This window comes from Coenobita brevimanus, chromosome 45 (assembly GCF_032717465.1).
Source record: "Coenobita brevimanus isolate Jiangsu-jjx chromosome 45, ASM3271746v2, whole genome shotgun sequence".
Classification (NCBI taxonomy): Eukaryota; Metazoa; Arthropoda; class Malacostraca; order Decapoda; family Coenobitidae; genus Coenobita; species Coenobita brevimanus.
Window position 1 is genome coordinate 26309544 of NC_136998.1, and position 6883 is coordinate 26316426.

The 6883-nt window shown below is 39.8% G+C and overlaps 1 pseudogene; it reads left to right on the top strand.

The window, feature by feature from the left end:
* Positions 1–4922: 4922 nt before the first annotated feature.
* LOC145398522 (5S ribosomal RNA) lies at positions 4923–5022 on the top strand (annotated as a pseudogene).
* The last annotated feature ends 1861 nt before the right edge of the window (positions 5023–6883 follow it).

A 6883-nucleotide genomic window follows, 5' to 3' on the forward strand; every position in this document is an offset into this window, starting at 1 on the left:
TCACAGGTCAAGGTCAAAGTTCAATTCAAGACGTTGATCTTTATTTTTTTAAAGGTGAAAGGTGAAGATCAAATGGCAAGGTCAATTTATAAACTTCTTATCCGATATAACACTAAACTTTGCGGAAGGGTTCACGTTTAAACAAGGATAAAGATATTTTATCCGTCATGGGCATAGGTCACAGAAAAATGTCAAAGGTTAAGGCTACCGAACAAAGTCAAACACTTCTGATCTGATCTGAACCCAAACTAGTTGAAAGACTAAGAGTTAGGCAAGAATGAAATACAGTGATTAGATTTCGATAGTACTTTGCCGAAGGCCAGGGTCAGACGGCAAAGGCAAATGTTTGGCCTTTGGGGGTTGTGAGTGCTCCTTCTTGCATTCAACGTAGGACAGACATGTCACTATGAAACAGTTAAGAAAGACCATATCTGCCTCATCGAGATCGGGAGGCTTTCTCCAAAGATGTATAAAATCATGTGGAGGTAATAGTAACAGAGGATAAAATATGCCATTATAGTGAAGTGGTTATTTGGAAGAGGATGAAATTACTCAGCCGTTTACTTTCTGAGAGAGCTCATGCATGTAATTCTCCCCAGCTGTTTTAGACGGACGGCAGTGGGAGGAAATGTGAGGAGCAGAAAGACATATATTTAATATTTTACATAACCGAGATTTTAACCTGCTATATTTGTGCGTCCCCGAGGAAGACGTTCTCTGGCTCGTCATATGTATTTTGTACATTGGATGCATGAATGACTTCGCTCAGTGAAAAAAAATAAAAATAAAAATTGTGATGTTTTTCAAGCCTGAGATCAATAATTTCTTTCCCTTACTTTGCCATAGGTATGTACTGCTATAATAATAATCATAATCACCATTATAATTATCATCATTTGTCATTATTTCAGTAGTCCTAATATATAACAACGTGAAAGTACAGAACTATTAAATAAATATCTTCAGTCAAAAGAACCAAAATTTTTCCAGCAATGGCCCGAAGATCCTGAATTGGTATGCATACTCACTGTTCGATAGTCCTGGAAGTGCAATATACTGTATATATTTTAAAACTAATTAGGCCGCTACAGGCTTTAGTTTCCCTTGCATTACGAAAGAGGTTAGGAGCACTGCACAATCCAATATTTTTTCTTTTCAGCTTGAAAATGCACGTCTCAAACGTCAAGACGGTATGTGATCCACTGATGATTGTAAAGCAGTTAATAGTTACGCTATTCATACTGATATCGTTGTAAGCACTTCCATTGTTAATCTAATATTTGTTTTAGAAAAATAGTTCTCCGTATTGTAAGAATATAATTCTAAAGCACTGAATTGCTTCAGTATGTCTGAGGGAAAGCATCCTGATAATTGGTTTTAATGTAATGTTTTTCAATTACTATGAAGGGTGTAGGGTAGTTGATTCTTAATTACCTCCGCCAACGAAGTTGGAGGAGGTTATGTACTCACTTATGTTTGTTGTTTATCGGAATCAAAAGATTCGGCAAGCATGTTGGTCAGTTCCGTATGTTTGTCTGTCTGCCTGTCACTCCGTCTGTATGTTTGTCTGCTTTCTACAGGTCACAGTTTTGCGCAAATCGTTCTGAAAAACAAAATCAGAAGGCAGATATCCATAAACCCTGGAAGCCTATTGTTTACCATTAAAATCAGTCAAAGGCCCTGCGCTGGGTGGGGGGTTGAAACACCTCAATGGCCGTGGGTCTGGAAATCGTCAGGACCCAGTGGCCAGCCAGCCTCGGCGCCATTTTTTCAGATTCTAAAGATCGATTTTTATTCTTCCCGAATTAAAGACAAACGTCTGGCGCAACTGGTAATGCAATTTTTGGCTTCCTAACCCATCTTGTGCATCGCAATGAAGCGCGAAAGTTTTTGCCAAATGACTCCCTACAAGCCGGTGAAAACTAAGCAGATGCAATGGGATCCATCCGACAAGGATGGAAGAGGGGGGAGGGAAGAGGGGGGGGAAGAAGGAGGTAAGAGGAGGTAAGAGGCAGGTAAGAGGAGGGAAGAGGGGGTGGCAGAGAGGGAGGAAGAGGGGTGGGGGAGGAGGGAGGAAGTAGAGGGGGGAAGACGGAGGGAAGAAGGGAGGCGGGGATCATTCCGGCGAGCGCTCTGCCTAAGGCAGTTTCATCTGTCTGTCTGTCCGTCTGTTTGTCCAGACAATATCTCCGAAAGTTCTCGATGAATTTCAATGAAATTTTGTGGAAGCGTGGGCCATGGGCCAAGAAAGAAATGGTTAAATTTGGGGGCGCATCCGGATCCGGATCCTGTTTAATGGCAAGAGCATTGGCGGAGGTATGCGCTCTCTGAATGCTTTCTAGTTGATTTAGTCACCATAACCGACCTACTAGTTTTATAACTATGGACGGACGGCCCAAATTATCTCGCATGGCTTTATGAGCTGCGTTGCAAGGGTTTCAAGTAATGAGTGAGATTCAATACAGTATAGAGGAATATGGATGTAGGTAGAGCAGTGGAGAAGAGTATGAACAAGTGGGTTGCATGGATGAAAGGAGGGAATAGGGCCTATACTAAAAGGAAATTTTCAATGAGAAGGAAGGAAAAAAACTAATGCCGAGTTTGTCATTGATGGGAGCTATTCCGAAGCAAAATATCCTTGGAAAACTGTAGAACAGTATAGGTATACATGCGGAAAAAGTGAGTAGGTATGTGAGGTGATAGTGGAAAATGTCTTACAAACGCAAGAGAATATACAAAGGAATAAACAAATGAAAGCAAACAGCACCAGACCTCATGGTCCTTTCGAGGCTGCTTCTTACACAGTAGACTATGACTACGAGATCTAATACTACATGCTGAAGGATAAGAATAGTAAAGTAAGAAGGCTCCCCCAGCCTCCAAATCCTCCAGTTAAAACTCAGAGGAATAAGTGAGAAAGATCACCATGCTGCATGGAAAACTGATAGGCAAATATCATAGGAAAGGCTGAAAAGGAAATGATACATTCTATAACACTTTATCTCTAAGATGCCTGTAGGAGAAAGTAATAAAGTAAAATTAATAATCAAATATATAAATAAATAAGGCAAGACTTTATATACGAGTACGGTGAGTTAACGGAACGTCTGAAGACAACGTAGAAATTGCACAGCGCACAGTGTGAATGTCCAGGGGTGGTGTGGCAGCCTTGCCTGGAGCTTTTAAAGTAGGCAGCAGCCAATCAGGCCTCTGCTCCATTCACTCCACTGTGACAAGGAACTTACCATGAGGGACAAGCACACGAGTTACCTCCCGAAACAGTGACCCCTGGTACATTAAAGAAATCCCGATGGTGGTCACTTAACTAACAGGGACCCTCAGTGATCCACAGCCCATCACAGGTCGAAAGTAATAGTGACCGTTAACCCAGGGCTATCTGTGCAGATCCTAGTCTGTGCTTATACAACTTTACATTATTTGCATTTAATAAATTGATAAATATAAAATAACACAACGCTATGCTATGTACGGATATGTTAAGTTTATGGAGTGTCTTGTAGAGAGGAGGGTAATGAACTTACGTGTAGCTGGTAAAAGTAAGTTACTTGGACAGAAACAGAGTCAGCTGAGGATTCTCGTGCAAATACTTGTCTATTTTGTTTATATATGTCTTAACTGAGATATTGTTGACGGTATCTGAGGGTAATCTGTTCCAGATATTTAAGACTCTGTTGAAGAAGTATTTTGCTTCATGGGACTGGAAATGCTTTCCCATAATTTTGCAGCCATTGCTCCTGGTTTGACTCGATCGATCTATTTAAAAATATTTATTCGTGTCTAAGTTGTCATATCCCTTCATGATTTTGAAAACTTCAATAAGGGCACCTCATAACCTGGGTTTCGTTAGACTAAATACTTATAAGTTCTTCAATGTGTTCCTCATATGGTTTGTTTCTCAGTCGTGGTATCATTTTTGTGATTCCTCGCTCTATTATCTCTCATTTTTCTATATCCTTTCTGTAGTACGGAGACCAGAACTGCACACAGTACTCAAGATAGGGAGACACCAAAGAGTTGTACATGGAAGTATGACTTTTTGCGATATGAACTCGAAAGTTCTTCCAATAAAACCCACCAACTTGTTTGCAATTTCAACTGCCTTGGTGCATGTAGAAGTGTATGGTATGTGGGAGGACTACTGGACCTTGGGAGCAGGCTGTGAAGCCTATGCTCAGAGTCGGACATAAAAAAAAAAAAAATGCTTACTCGCTTTTAGGTCATTTGATATTATCAAACCAAGATCCTTTTCATTGTCTGTACTTGATAATTGGATATTGGTCATTCTGTAATTCGCTTGGATGTTGCTATTGCCAGTATGAACTACTTTGCATTTTTCTATATCGAATTTCATTTGCCATTTTTCTGTCCAGTTTGCTAGTGTAAGGTCATTCTGTAACTGCTGCCAAAAACGTTGTAGTTACTTTATTGTTTATTTTAGTATCGTCAGCAAATTCGGATATTTAACATTTTAAACTCTCATCTTATGTAGATAATAAAAAGTATCGGCCACTAATAACATTACGCCATTTGGATTCCCTTCTGTTTACTACAATTCGCTGTTTTCGGTCTGAAAGCCAGTCTTGTAACAATTTCTGCGTATTTCCTTTCATTCCATGGGCTTCAATTTTACTTAAGATACGCTTGTGAGGGACAGTGTCAAATGCTTTATGAAAGTCGAGGTAAATTACATCTCTTGCTCTTGTGTCGTCATATGATATGTAAACATCATGGAAGAAGACCAGTAAGTTAGTTAAGGATGAACATAGATGTCTGAATCCATGCTACTAGTCTTTCATTACACTGTTTTCTTCTAGATATTATCTATTTTACCTCTTATGATTATTTCCATAATTTCCACACTACTGATGTTAAGCTGATTGGTCTGTAATTTCCTGGGAGGGCATGCCACGTTGAGTACACCGCTTCCCGTTCGATCAGCGAAGTTAAGCAACGTTGGGTCTGGTTAGTACTTGGATGGGTGACCGCCTGGGAACACCAGATGGTGTTGGCATCCCTAAGTCAAGTGGGGTTGGTGGAGGATTAGTGTCCCTCCCTGTAAAAAAATTAACTCTAAGCCCTTGGCCACCCTGTCTGGGATACATGGCGTCTGGCAATGAATGAATGACTTATATCCTTTTGGATAATTGGTGTTACATTTGCTAGTGTCCATTCGCATGGGACTTTCCCATTATTTTACGATTTATTTAATAAGACAGAGAGTGGCAGCAGTAACTCATATTTTGCTTCTTTGAGAATTCTTGGTGATATTTTATCATGGCCAGAGGTTTTGTTATGTTTGTATTATTAATGGGTGAAAGGATATCGCTATTGTGAATGGTATAATTATTGGGGACGGTGCTGTTTGCTTATTTTATGGGTGACATCAGGCTTCTTGTGTTTTCTACTGTAAAAACAGATGCAAAGTCATCGTTAAGCATGTTCACCATTTCAACTTCATTTTCTGTGTGTCTGCCATTGTTCGTTTCTAGGGGGCCTGTTGATGTAGTCATAACCTTTTTCATTCTAATGTAACCGTAAAATTCATTAGGTTTTGATTTGCACGTATTACCAATGTGGATCTCCAGCGCTAAGGAACGGATGAAAAGACATCCCTGAAATACTGATGAGAGCGAAAACAGTGCAATAGTAATTATGTTAGTTTCGTGATGCAAAGAGAAGAGATGTAAAGCATGAGAACGTATCCGTTGCAGACATAAAGAATGCTATGAAAAATCTGAAGAATTGAACGACATCAGGTATTGGTGATGTATACGCAGACGCAGTAATATGTACCATGGTAGAGATGATGTAATGAACGGCTTATAATAACCTTTAGACGGTGAGATGCAATTCCAGAGCTATAAATAATGATGTGATGGTAGCAATGACAATTAGTTAAGACTTTTCGTGTTACTGAAGACCCTTATTAACTCACTGTCATCAAGACGATACTCCAAAGATTAGCGTGAATTTGGACGATCACAACCACAGTTTAATTGACGCTTTTCACGTTCTGAAATGGATACATATGGATGCATTTTCTTTTTCCTGTACAGTATTTTATATCCTTCCCATATGTAAGACTTTGAATCTCTCTCTCTCTCTCTCTCTCTCTCTCTCTCTCTCTCTCTCTCTCTCTCTCTCTCTCAGCCAAATTTATAATCTCTCACCCCTCCGCTTCCGACGGAGTTCAGAGACATAAAGCCAGTCAGGGTAGTGAGCAGACGCTAGGGAACCCATTTTTTATTAGTTTAGAAGCTCCTGAAGTAAGCGACAAAGTTTCTCAGATCTAAGAGTAAGGGAAGTTTTTGAGGATAGGATTGTTCTGGATTTTTTTTTTTTTTCCCGACACAACGATGATGATGACGATAAACATGATTAAAAGTACAAAGTGCATACGACTAACTTTAACATAACTGAGTTTATAACTTTGTATAATTCTGTTTTTTTCCTTTATCCTCCTCAGGTAAACCTGGGTCTGACAGACCCGGTCGACTTGTTGGATGCTATAGTTCAGTAACTTCTCAATAGCTTCCTAACTTGTTGTGCCCATGCAGTGTGCAGAGTGGTTACCTTCGTGTCTCTCTCTGTTTTGGCATTATATCACGCAGAATTTCATGTCGGGTCTGTGGGACCCAGGTGTACCTGAGGAGGGGAGGGGGTTTACTCATAGTTTGCAGGCTATTTTTATGCTGTGTGGGATCCAGTATGCCCATCATGAGGGACCTCCATTCCTCAAGTTGTGACATAAGTGCTAGGCTCATAGCGTTCTTTGCTTTCTTGTATGGCTACTAAGTAAACAAAAAAAAAATGTTTTTTTTTTTTAATATGTAGAGTTAAGTGAATCAAACCTTATTTGGAT